At 35.2% G+C, this 14,300-nt stretch overlaps 1 pseudogene; it reads left to right on the top strand.

The window, feature by feature from the left end:
* The first annotated feature begins 1,614 nt into the window (after window positions 1-1,614).
* On the top strand, window positions 1,615-13,274 carry LOC120270242 (annotated as a pseudogene).
* The last annotated feature ends 1,026 nt before the right edge of the window (window positions 13,275-14,300 follow it).

Raw genomic sequence — 14,300 nt, 5'->3', positions numbered from 1 at the left:
GTGTTTCAAATTTTTGACAGTATACCTCGGCAAATTGCTGAATGCCATTTATGAGTCAAATTTATTTCCCCTTATCAAGCTGATTCTCCCTTCATCACATATCATGCAGGTTGAACTTTCAGAAACTCTGTCCAGGTTGTGCCTCGACTTTCCAGATCTAAACATGAGTAATAACAAACCAAAACCAGAGTTAAATTTTTCTCTCCTAAAAAATTCTGATTAACTGTTTAAAAATTTCAGGTTGTCATTGCAAGGCTAGAGCAGGGCCTCTCATCATCAGTTTTACTGGAAAGGTACTCGTATTTCTCATTCTCCCAAGCAATGCCACCTTAACAAATTCTGAACCACAATTCATCTATCCTGTTTTATAGACTCAGATTTCTAGTAGAGATGGAATTTTTCTTTTGTCCTTTCAAAGTGTTTGTAATTTACTTCAAGACCAGAAGAGAGTTGAGTTGGCTGCGAAGGTGCTTTCTCAGAAGTATCATGGAGCATTTTCTGAATTCAATTTTGAGGGAGTTTAGAAAGAATTCGAAAGGAAGAGCTGTTTTTCTCAATTTGTGATGCGCAAATATGTTCAACCGATCATTCGGAGGACCAAGTTTACTTCACCAGAATAAGGGTTGTGTTATTTCTCCAAGACAAATATACCAACAAATTGTTGGAGCAAATCATACAGAAGTTTGCATAAGGAATTCAATGCCTGGAGCTTTGATTTGGAATTCTCTACTTTCCCCTGTTAATTTGCTCTGTTCTTTCCTTTTTCGGTTTTTTTTAGACAAAAGATGAAAGAATCATCTTATAGTTATTTGTATGACTCGACAATCAATGTGTCATTCGAATAACCAGAGATCTCATTAAACTCTTGAAGCTTTTGCAAAATTCATAGATTATTGAAATGAAATATCAACAGAGCAGAGCAAACTCTATGTTTTTCTGTCATACCGAATCATGTACAAATGATTCTTTGTATCACCCATGCATAGACTATCATATTATATCTAAATGGAATTCTTCGTTGAAGCTATTCGGTGATAAAATCTACAGGATTTTTTTTGTTTCTGCAATTGTCTAAGTTCCTGTTTCAGCTTGAGTTCTCAGTAGACTGCGATAAGAGGATTTATGTAAAGTGAATTGACTTCAATTTTATAAAAGAGTTAAAGCAAGAAGAATACCAGCATTTCATGATCCCCCATGATCTCTTCTACAACTTCACTGAGAAGTTTATTTGCACCATTGGCAACAACTGCTGCAAAAACAGCTTCTTTCAATCCTACACTGGAACATGGATCTTGCATTCATTTCGTCTTTATTTTTCTCATGAATCAAAACAAAAGAGTTTGCTTGGACTGTACATTGAACAACCTAATGTTATCTGTCTTTATTAGATGTTGCAAATAAATCATTTAATCAATATCTGGTATCAACTAATGTAAACTTAACTGATGTGGGACTACTATTTTATCACAATTGTCATCTAGTTTAGTTTAAGAACTTTCATTTGTACTAAAATTGTTGTACATTTAACAATATTTACAAAGTTCTACTATATTTACATTTTTAATATAATTGTAAATTATGAATTATACTTACACTTACGTACTATTTAACAGTATGGAGGAGACTCTACTCATAGTGGCCACCTATATGGTGCAACATCAAAGAGAGCTCCAAGCATTTTCCGTGGTCATAGTTCTAACTGACTAATTGATTATTACAATCAAGAGCATTTGAATTTGACAAGTTTAGATGTGGGTTCAGATAGCTCAAATATGCAACTAAGATCAAGCAATGTAGATGGTTCCTGCATCAGTGTATCAAGTGCCCCTAGTTCTTCAAGTCAAGATTATGGGCTAGATGATATTGAATCATTAGGCGATGTTTATGTTTGGGGTGAACGATGGTGTGATGGGACCTTATTAGACAGCTCTACGAACACTTTATGCTTTATAACTGATGTTATACTTCCAAAACCTTAAGAATCAAGGTTGTCTTGGATGTCCAGCAAATTGCATAAGGTGAGGCATGTTGCTTTGGCTACAAGACAAGGAGAGGTATTTACATGGGGTGAGGAATCTGGTGGTCAACTTGGTCATGGAAATGATCTAGATATTAGACAGCCTCGTCTGGTTTAATCTTTATCACTTTGCAGCACAGAATTTGTTGGTTGTGGTGAATATCATACTTGTGCTATATCTACAACTGGTGACTTATTTACTTGTGTGAATGGAACTCATAACACTAGACTTCTTGGTCGTGGCACTGATGTCAGCCACTGGATACCCAAAAGTTTTTGGACCAATGGAAGGACTTTAAATTTTGTATGTTGCATGTGGTACACGCAATGATTTAAAAACCAAACCGGACTTGCTAGTTCAACCAGTTCAACCGGGAACCGGCTGATAAACCGGTCTGGTTAGTCACCCCAAATTATAAGTAACCAGACCAGTCGGTTCAACCGGTTCAACTAGTGAACCGGTTGGATCGAACCGGATGGTTGATTGGTAATTTAAATTATTTAATAAGTTAATATTTATTTTAAATCATTGAGTAAAGTAAACCCGGTCCAAGACTCCAAAGCAAAAAGGAAAAAGCTGAGAAAGAGTGAAAGACTAAAAGGTTGAAAGCTGAGCATCCTCTACCACCCTTGCGAATCGAAGCCACTTCAATATCTTATTCTCCTTGTTTTCCCCCATCTTCTAGTTGTTTCTCAGGTATTGATCGCTTCTCATTTGCGCAAACCTTCCATTTCTTTGGTTTTGTAGTCAATTTTTGGTTGTTTTGCTTCTTCTGCTTGTAGATATGATGATTTGTTGATGATCTGCTTCTTCTGTTTATATATCTCTTTGTAACTTCAAAATATTCAACTTCATTGAACACAGGCATCAAGGTTTTTGTTTTTTTTATAAATTTTTTAGCTAGTTATTATAAGCATACACCTGGAAAAGGAGCTTTCCATTTACAACTTAGCATTTATAAAGCAATCAATGATGTGAGCATGTCATGATATGAATTTTGGATGAGATTAGGATCATCATGTTTGTCACTTGTTGTTTACATATCTAAAAAAAAATGATGGCAACGAATTGGCTTAGAAATCTAAGGAACCAGCCAAACTTTATAGTTTATTCACATAGTTCTAATTATTAGTTACTTGGCAGAATAACTTCAAAAAACTAGACACATATAATCTTGCCAGAAACATATAGAATTGAGTGTATAAAGGATAGATGACAATAACAAAAACACACATGTTATTTGAACATTGGCTAAATTATAACTTGCTTCCCTATAGACCAACTTTTTGATATACATTATTACAACAAAATCACAATAAATGTCATTAATGACCAGTTTACTTCATGAGTAGAACCAAACAAAACAATAATAAAGCAACACTGAAACTAGACTCACCACAGCCAAAAACAATTATTGCAGAACAAATTCCAAGAAAAAAAAAATAGGTCATAGACTTATAGTACACCAAACTTAGTAATTTCACTCAAAAACCATGGTTATAGTACAATGTCTTTGAACCAAAGAATCTTGTCTAAACTCTGTGGATGTAATGGAGAGTGATGCGTGGTATTATTTTTCTTTTACTTAAAAAGTGTGTAAGCAAGGGCATGTTGTTTACTTAAATTCTATACATGTTTTTTCCTAAATTCTGTGCATGTTGTTGTTGTTGTTGTTGTTGTTGTTGTTTTTTAACGAATGGAAGAAACTCATGGCAGCACAATCCCATCATCAACTTTCGACACCATCAAGTCAAAATTCATTTAAGCAGTCTTCCAGATTTATTCATTCAAAATCTGATCCAACATGGGCTTATATCAATGAATCAAGAAGTAACGATGGAAAAAAAAATGTTTATCTGTAATTTTTGTGCTAAAATAATGAAAGGTGGAGGCATTCATAGGATGAAAATGCATGCTGCTGGGCAAAAGGGTGAAATAGGGCCAGGTAAGAAAGTTCCCATTAGATGTTCTCCATAGATTTTAAGAAAATTTAAAGGAATTTCAAGCACAAAAAATGGTCAATGAACGGAAAGCAATAAATCTATTTGGGCCTAGTGTGCATCCATTTGAAGGTGATATGGAAGGTCAAGATAGTGGACCTAATGATTCATCAAGAAAAAAGAGAAAAACAAGAGTTGCATTTTATTTTCCTAGTGGTAACAAAATTGGATCACAACCTACCATCAAGGCGGCATTACAAAGCAAAGAAAGATGGCATGAAGTGGATTTAGCTATTGCCCAATTTTTTTATGATGCTTGCATCCCAATGAATGCATCAAATTCATTTTACTTCGAACCAATGATAGATGGTATAGCATGTATTGGTTTGGGATACAAAGGTCCTACCTTTCATGCTTTGTGAACCAACTTGTTGGAGGAGTTAAAGAAAGAATTGCAATTACTTGTTGACACTTATCGAAGTAGTTGGGAAGATTGTTGATGCACAATAATGGAAGATGGTTGGAAAAATATTCGACAAAGATCTTTGATCAATTTTCTTGTGTATTCTCCGAAAGGAATATCTGTCATCAAATCTGTTGATGTGTAGGACCTAATTTCTAATGCTCAAACTCTTTGTAATTTTTTTGCTGGGATCGTGGAGATTGTTGGTTGCCAAAATGTTGTTTATATGATCACAGATAATGCAGCTAATTATAAAGTTGCAGGAAGATTGCTTAATGAGAAGTATCCCAATATCATGTGGACACCTTGTGCAGCTCATTGTTTAAATTTGATGTAGAAGGATATTGCCAAAATGCCACACATAGAGAATTTAGCTCATTGTGCCTCTTCTATTGCTGTTTTTGTGTATAATTACAAATGGACTTTGGGTTGGTTAAGAAATATAAAAGGCTGGACAGAGATTCTTCGACCTGGTGATACTTGTTTTGCCACAACTTTTATTGCTTTGAAGAGTCTTCATGATCATTAATGTGATTTGCAAGCTATGATTACTTCTAGAGACTTTCTTGGTTGGAGTGGATCTAAGACAAAGAAAGCAAAAGAAGTTCAAAATATTGTCTTATATAATCAATTTTGGAATGATTGCTTAATAGTTGTCAAATTGTGTCTCTACTTATACGATTGCTACACATTGTGGATTCTGATGAAAGGCCTTCTTTGGGTTATGTTTATGAGGAAATGATCATAGCAAATCAAGCTATAAAGGAGAATTTTAAATATGTAAGGAGATTGTATATATCAACTTTATATCTCAATTTTGGAAGAAAGATGGGAGCATCAATTGGGTCAAGATATTCATGCTGCTGCATTTTGGTTGAATCCAATCTTTCAATATGATATAGACTCTGTTTGCCAATCTCTTGATGTCATGGATGGGTTTATAACTATAATCAACAACCCTCATATTGCACCGAACCATAGCAAAATGATAGCTGAATGTTCTACATTTCGAGAGCGGCTGTGTAGTTTTGGAAATGTTCTAAGCTAATCTTCTAGCAAAAATACAAGGCCAAGTATATTAATAAAAAAATTAACTAAGTTTTACATTGTTATCAATAACATGAAATTTGTTTTATTTTTTCATGTAGATGAAGGGTGGAGGTTCTTTAGACATAGTACTACTAATTTACAAAAGTTGGATATAAGAATTCTTAGTCAAACATCTTCTTCATCGGATTGTGAAAGAAATTGGAGTGTGTTCAAGAGAATACACACAAAACGGAGGAATAGGTTGGGGTATGAAATATTAAGTGATCTTGTCTATATACATTACGATCCCGATCGGGGGCTTTGATTTAACCCTAAAAATAACTCAAACCATGGTTTATTTCTAGGGTTTCAAAGATTTCAAAAACAAGGAAAATACGAGGAAAATACGAAGAAAAAACCTTGGATCAAAGCCTTACCACACTCAAGAGCTTGAGAGGAAGAAGTTTGAGGCTTTGATTAGAAGGAAAAACTCGTTGGGAAATATTCTAGGGTTTGGATGCTTGACCAACATGAAGAAACAAAGGGGGAGAAGGAAAGAAGAGGGGAAAAATGAGAGAATTGAAAGGATTGTTTTTTGGCTGCTACAGTGCCATGCTGCTACAGTAGTATCTACTACAGTGACATACCCACCTTAAGAAAATTTTGCCCTCGAAATTTCCTTCCTACCTTACAAGATCTCTCTGACACTAAATCTATCAATGCACATGTATCAAGCCAAAAGATAGATATTGTACCTGTGGCCATGTTCGGGCCACACTTGGGTTATTTATTAGTCAGGGCAAAGATCCTGGTCTAAGATCTGGTCTGCGGGTGTGGTCCTCTTGATTATGGAATTTAACTCCAACTACAGATCTACCAGCAGTGGCCTGTGTCTGAGCTGCAGGCTAGCTACCCCTGGTCTGATTTGAATGACCTGGAGCAAGCATTGGAGTAGGATCACTACGGTCTAACTCTGGACATGCTACCCTGATGTGACCGGTGCTACCACAGCGGAAGCATCTGAGCTGCTCTCTGCACGACCAAAAATGGAACTTGTTGCAATTACAGCATAGCTCATTCTTTGATGCATTTCTTCCAAGGATAATGCCAGATGGTGTAAAACCCCGTTGTCCCCTTAGCTAATTCAAGACTGGCTTAAAGGAACAACCTGATAAAGAGCTCTAAGATGCACTACCCCACTTTCTTTGCTTGGGAGACTGACTCAAGATCGCATTCCTGCACTTGGTGAAATTCTGTCAAACTCATTGGTCTTTCTTGACCCATTCCTCCTTTTCCCACACTAGCTACACCAGCATTGCAAGTAGATCAGGTGACGCTAAGGTATACACTACTCTAGCCTGAGTATGCCCTCCAAAATAGTCTCCAATAGCCCAAAAAGGTCTTTGAACTCTTGGTAGGTAGGTTGATTGCTCTGACTATCCCAATATTCCTTGAATACTTGCATTGCCTCTGGTGAAGAAACTAGCTCTGGCACTGGGATCTGAGGCATTGACTCAGGTGCGACTGGAGCGTGCATTGATGCTACTACGACAGGTGAATGCCCCGATGTGGTAACCTGCCTAGACGGCAAAGGAAAGGACTGTGGAGATGGCACTCCATCGCTGTCCACCTCCAGATGGTGCAGTAGTAGGCTCAATAGCAGGAGCAACTGCTCTATTGCGTGTGCACGGTCGTCGTGCTGGCATTTTCACTGAAAAAGACACCAAGACATCTTTCAAAATCACTTCCTACATACAACAATGCTACATGTTCAACTCTAATTGGATCTACTAGTTACTAAAGAAAACAGTTAAAGACAATAGCAGGGTACAACTATTAGTCTAAACCAATAGCTTTGATACTAATAAAATTATCATGCCCCGACCCATGGGCCCCAGGATGCGACAACCACTACGACGATCCTGAGGAGGAAACACTCCGCCACTCAAGTCTCGAGTCACCCAAGGCTAACAAAACACAGCGAATCAACAACCTTAAACAACAAGTACAAAATAGGAAAAATCAAAGGTACGCAAGGGAAACATCAACCACAATAATGCACAGAATTAGAGGGGTCCACAAATGCAGAGGAAGTAACAGACAACAACAACGTACAACGGATACACTAAGGGTTTAAGAGATGTATACTACAAGCCAACAACAAGGTTGTCTACATACTAGTGGATCCCAAGTCTCAACAACATATACATGAATAGAATAAACATACATGAACTAAAAGGAAATGCAACAGAGAGAATAGTAATAAATGCTCAGCACACTGCCCCACCGCCGCACCTACTACCTGCAAAAGGTCGGGAAGAAGAAAAAGGGGGTGAGCAACTAACATTACTCAGTGAGTGGGTTAGCATAGTACTACAAGAATATACCAAAATATAAGGTATAACTCACCAAAATAATACTTTACCAATAATACCAACAATTTAAAACATAGATAAATATAAGAGAAATCATCGATTCAATATAACAAAAGATAGTGTCAAGAAAGCTTTTCTACCCCAACTAGGGTTTTAAAACAATAAATTCACGAAAGACCAAATGCATGGTTTGTACTACAAAACAAGTTAAGTTAAACATCAAACTAAACTTTTATAATAATGCAAATGGATCATAACAGTTCCACACACACACACACACACACACACACACACACACACACATATATATATATATAATATACATAACAACTATATTATACAATATTTATACATAACAACTATATTATACAAGTCTCAAAATCCATAAAACAAATACTCATCACCAAAACCACAAATTACATATAACCCAACATGGTCTAGAAACCTCTTTAAACCTTCGTCGTGGCCATGGTTAGGTTTAGAGCCATTAAGAAACTCGTGTCCTTAACATTGACCTATCGGTCCACCGTGTGGTGACCCCGGATTCCCGATGAACATCCAATGAAGGCTCTACACTCCCACCTGAACAAGATCAATAAGTCTACTGGTCTTCCACACCACCTCAATAGGCTGGCAGTGAAAACCACCTATTACAGTAGAATGTCACCAACCAAGTAATACAAATATGCATCTCACAATGAGGAGTCCAAAACAAGGATAATAATCCATATCCAAAAAATTTGTCATTTCTCCATGGAAATGATAAACACAAGCATATCCAAATATTTTAACATAAATTAACGCACAACTTACGAATCACTTAACAATTCGAAAATCCTTTTCTTTGAACAATAATTCTTTTCAAGTATGAAACATCACTAAATAAACTCATTTTAAGTCAATCAAAACCTCGATTTGAGCATAGAAGAAAATAAAACTTTACTTCACAATATAGAATAATTATAGGTATTCTCCTAGTAGAATTATGCATAAGTAATCCCACTCACAACTTTGATGATACCACCTCCCCAAACGCTAATCCTCCACTCAATCCTTGTCTTGAGCCAACGATTCACCTCCTTATCAGAGCACAACAAAACTCAATAAATATTAATATAAAAGCTAAACAAGAAACCCTAGTTGGACTTCTATCAAACAACCCTAAATCAATCCTAGGGTTGACTAAAAACTTGATTTTTAGGTTACCAATGAATTCCTAATGTCTTGGGCTTCAATTTGGACACAGAAATACAAGATAAGGCAAAAACAATTTTGGTGTTATAGTACTACTACAGTAATCATGATTGACACAGTAACCAAAAAGTGCTACAGTAAAGCTGTCCCTAAAATGATGTTTTCTGCTGATTGACAACAACAAATAACAAAATTTCTTGACAAACATACACACAAACAAATCACAAGATCGAGAGTTTCGATTTAACTCTAAAAACAACTCAAACCATGGTTTATTTCTAGAGTTTCAAAGATTTCAAAAACAAGAAAAATACAAGGAAAATACGAAGAAAAAACCTTGGATCGAAGCCTTACCACACTCAAGAGCTTGAGAGGAAGAAGTTTGAGGTTTTGATTCGAAGGAAAAACTCGTCGGGAAATTTTCTAGGGTTTGGATGATCGACCGACATGAAGAAACAAAGGTGGAGAAGGAAAGAAGGAGGAAAAAATGAGAGAATTGAAAAAATTGTTTTCAGGATGCTACAATAGTGGGCTACTATAGTGATAGACTGCTACAGTGCCGGCTGCTACAATGCCGAGCTACTCAGTGAAATACTTGTTATAACAATTCATTTGAAGAATAGGTATGTAACTAATTTATATGTTTCTCATTCATTTAATTGCTTTGAGACCTTATTGGTTAATTTGGCAAAATGTTTTCTATTTGTGAGAACTTTAACAAGAGCAACTCTCTAGATCCTATTGATTATGAGTGTATTGACAAGATTGATTATTTAGTTGTGGAGAATGAGCCTTCATGGGAACCTGAACTTAATCTTGATTAGTTTGAAAATATGGTTGCTCAACAAGAAGAAGGGTAAGAATAAAGAGGAGGGCAAAACAAAAGTATCCGTTATATTAATTGTTAGGACTAAGTAACTAATATGATTGCAACTTGCAACTTAATTTTATGTTCTATTTAATGTCAATTACTTACAAACAATATATTTTTTGATAGATACACCAAATTGTGATGATGAGGATGTGTTGGTGGTTCAAGATGGAATTAATTTTTCATCCTTTGATGTCAACCAAGGGAATGAAGGAGATGAAATTCATGGAAATGATGATAATGAATGAGACAAGTGAATATGAGGCTCATAATTCATGAGAATAGTGTCTCCTTTTATTTTTCTTGCTTGTGTTTCAATTTGGTGAAGACATAACTTTCTTGTGTTGTTGTATTGCATTTTATTTTATTTTTTATCCATGTGGACTTGTTGTATTACATTTTGGTTTTCTAATTTGAGAACATAAGTCTTGTTGTTTTTTTGTTGTTGTTGTTGTTGTTGTTGTTGTTGTTGTTGTTGTATAAATATACTTGCATTTTATTTCATTCCTCATTTTTGAATGATATTGTTGTTGTTGTTGTTGTTGTTGTTGTTGTTGTTGTTGTTGTTGTTGTTGTTGTTGTTGTTGTTGTATAAATATACTTGCATTTTATTTCATTCCTCATTTTTGAATGATATTGTTGATGTTGGTGTTGTTGTTGGTGATGTTGGTTGTTGTATAAATATACTTGCATTTTATTTCATTCCTCATTTTTGAATGATATTGTTGATGTTGGTGTTGTTGTTGGTGATGTTGGTTTTGAATGATATTGTTGAATGATATTGTTGATGTTGGTGTTGATGTTGGTGTTGTTCTTTGAATGATATTGTTGTATTGTGTATACTTGCATTTTATTTTATTCCTCATTTTGTATTATTGTTTTTGTTGTTGTATACATGTATACTTATATTTTATTTGTTGTTGTCGGCATATTGTTGACACTTTGTGAACTTATAAAGGTAATTTAACTTTGCAATATGTAATTTTGTAATTTTGTAATTTTTTTTATTTTTTCCTTATTTTTTAAATTATTTTTACTTATTTTTAAATTTTTTAGATTTTTAAATATTTATTTATTAAAAAAATATTAAATCCGATTAAACCGGCTGGTTCAACTAGTTCAACTGGAACCGGTTGCCTAACCTGGTCAACAACCGGTCCGGTTATTAAAACATTGGGTACATGCATTCGACCCTGATGGTTTTGAATGGAAAAGTCTTTACTTTTGGTGATGGAATATTTGGTGTTCTTGGCCATGGTAATCGAGAAAACATCACATACCCCAAGGAAGTCAAGTCATTGGGTGGATTAAGGACAATCAAGGTTGCATGTGGTGTATGTCACACCGTAGCTATTGTTGAGGTTATGGGGCAACAGGTGTCAATGTCATGTCCATGAAGTTATTTACTTGGGGTGATGGAGATAAAAATCATCTTGGTCATGGTGATGAGGAAGCACGACTTGTCCCAACATGTGTCCGTTCGCTTACTGACTACAACTTTCATCAGTTGGCTTGTGGACATAGCATTACAATTGCTTTCACAATATCTGGCCATGATTTCACGATGGGAAGTAATGCTCATGGATAGCTTGGCAATCCACAATTAGATGGCAAGATTCCTAATCTAGGATAAGATAGGGAGTTGGGGAGTTAGTGGAAGAGATAGCATGTGGAGCTCATCATGTTGTTATTGTTCTAACATCCCTAGTTGAAGATCGAAGAACACCTGCCCTAGTTGAAGCCCTAGTAGTATATACTTGGGGGAAAGGTGCCAATGGAAGACTTGGCCATGGAGATATTGAAGATCGAAGAACACATGCCCTAGTTGAAGCCAGGAAAGATAGACATTTAAAAGCATATCATGTGGCTTAAATTTCACAGCATGCATTTGCATTCATAAGTGGGTATTTGGTGCAAATCAATTAATCTGCTCAAGTTGCCGGCAAGCATTTGGATTTACCAGAAAAAGGCATAATTGTTCATTGCCATGCTTGTAGTTCGAGAATAGTTTTGAAGACTGCACTAGCACTTACTCCAGGTAAACCACATCGAGTGTGTGATTCTTTCTATGCAAAACTTAAGGCACTAGAAGCTAGTAATGCCTCTAATGTTACCAGGAGGAATATAATCCCTCATATTTCTGTTGATGGCAAGGAGATGCTAGAACAGGGAGAACTAAGACCTTCAAGGATTTTGTTATTTCCAAATGTTGAACCTATCAAGGCAGATTATTTTACTCAAGTTAGAGCCACACAAGCACCTTCGCTACTACAATTGAAGATGTCTCTTTTACTAGCTCATTGAGTTCTCTTCAAACAACTTTGAAACCAATTATTACATCATCATCACCTCATGCTCCCAATTTGAGGCCAACATCTCCATATTTAACGAACCCCAACCCTCCACATTTGTTACTCCAGTATTTTCAAAAGGCCTAATTGATAGCCTCAAAAAACTAATAAGCTTTTGAACCAGGAAGTAGTGAAGTTGCAATCCCAGGTAAGCACCGAGCTTCTTTTATGGTAATCTATATTTGATCTCTCACCACTTTTCTATTGGTTTATGTTGTATTCACTTTCTCCCACTTTATTTATAGGTTAAAAATATGAGGAGAAAGATTGAAGTTCATGACGCAATACTGCAGAAAGCAGAGAAGAAGGTTGAAGAAGCTATCATTGTAGCTATAGAGGAATCTGCAAAACTTAATGTATCAGTAAAAGTTATCATGGTGCTTGATGCCCAGGTTCAATTATCGCCACTTTTGTGTTTTCACTTGCCCTACGGCAGCAGATACCTTACATAGCCTCTCTTAAGAATTCCTATGATATGTTCTTTGCATTTTACATGTTTTTATATGCAAATATAATTTGTGTGGATTTTTTGTTGTTTAATTGATCCTATAAATCAAGTGTAGTTTGTTTTTCTTATCTATTTCTACTTTGTTAATCTTATTATAGAGTAATACTTTTGACAATTTTGTCACCATTATCAAAGACAATATTTTTTTCGATCATTGTGCTATGTATTAATTGAGACTTGAAAATTACCACATCTTCATATTCTTTTGCTCAGTCGACCTCTTAGTGTTGTATGGGTTTAGTTGATTCACAGTTTTTCTTTGTTTTTGGGTTTGAAGGTCAAGGAAGTGATGGAGAAATTTCCTCTTGAGGTCAATGGCAATCTAAAAGCCATTTATATCCAATCTAAAGTCGAGCATCAAAATTCTCTTCTTCAATTGTATTGGATTCCTCTTGGGTTGCTTACTCGCATACAATTAGTAAAGGATTTGCTTATGTTTATGATCATAAGATTGAAAACAAGACAGTCACTGATACCATCACCAAGGAGAATACCATTCATCAAAGCACAGAGAATGGCTTATAGTCATCGAAGATGTCTCCAGCAAGGTTTGGCAATGGTGGAGGAACCGAAATCTTAGAGCAATTCGAGTTTGGTGTATATCTTACTCTTGTTCTACTTCGTTATGGAACTAAAATCTTTAAAAGGGTCCAATTCAGGTATGCTCCAACTTATTCTACAACAAAGATATGCTTTATCTCTTTGAGTGCTATTTATGCATGCTCTTGCAATACCTCAGCGCCATATATATATATATATATATATATACATTCTTTACAAATTTTGTAATTGCTCATATTCCCCTATAAAATCAAAGATTGTTGCACATATACCAACCATTTTGCATATAATACTCTTGTTCATATGCAATTACAAATTTTGTAAGGCTACACATAGGATCACAAGGTATACCTTGATATACATCATAAGACTATATCATTCAATGCCTATAATTTTTTCTTCTTTTCAAATGTATTGTCTAATTTTATCTGTATGTTTGTTTATGTATGTGTAGCAAGAGAAGGTTTGGTGAGCAGCATGCTGAAGATTGGTGGAACAAAAACAAAGAGAGGGTTACTGAAAAATACAACCATCAAAATCCTGGCACTTTTTCCACAAATCCCCCAGCACTACATTTTGCTGATGAAGGGGATGCTGCTTCATCTTCCCAATCTTAACATCTATTTCCTCTCTTTTTTTTAAAAAAAAAATCTTGTACTTCAATTAAAGAGGGAAAACTGATACCATGTTGTTGATCATGTATGAGTTTCTTCTTTCCTTTTCATTTTGTTTTCATCTTTTTTGTTTTTGACACGTAGGTATAGGATGTATATTTTTTGTGATTCTATAAAGATGTAGGCATCTGTATTTGAGTTTAAAAAAATTTCATGTTTATTTTAACGAAACATTCTTGGCAATGGCAAACAATAAGATAATTTAATTATATTATATTATAAATATCTAATATTTAATATTATTATATTATTTTATTTATATTTTGATCAAAAATTTGTAAAATGAGACATAGACAAAATTTGTTATATTTAAATT

The sequence above is a fragment of the Dioscorea cayenensis genome, chromosome 10, assembly GCF_009730915.1.
Source record: "Dioscorea cayenensis subsp. rotundata cultivar TDr96_F1 chromosome 10, TDr96_F1_v2_PseudoChromosome.rev07_lg8_w22 25.fasta, whole genome shotgun sequence".
Taxonomy (NCBI): domain Eukaryota; kingdom Viridiplantae; phylum Streptophyta; class Magnoliopsida; order Dioscoreales; family Dioscoreaceae; genus Dioscorea; species Dioscorea cayenensis.
The sequence above is the reverse complement of the archived record's forward strand: the minus strand, read 5'-3'. Positions and strand labels throughout refer to the sequence as shown.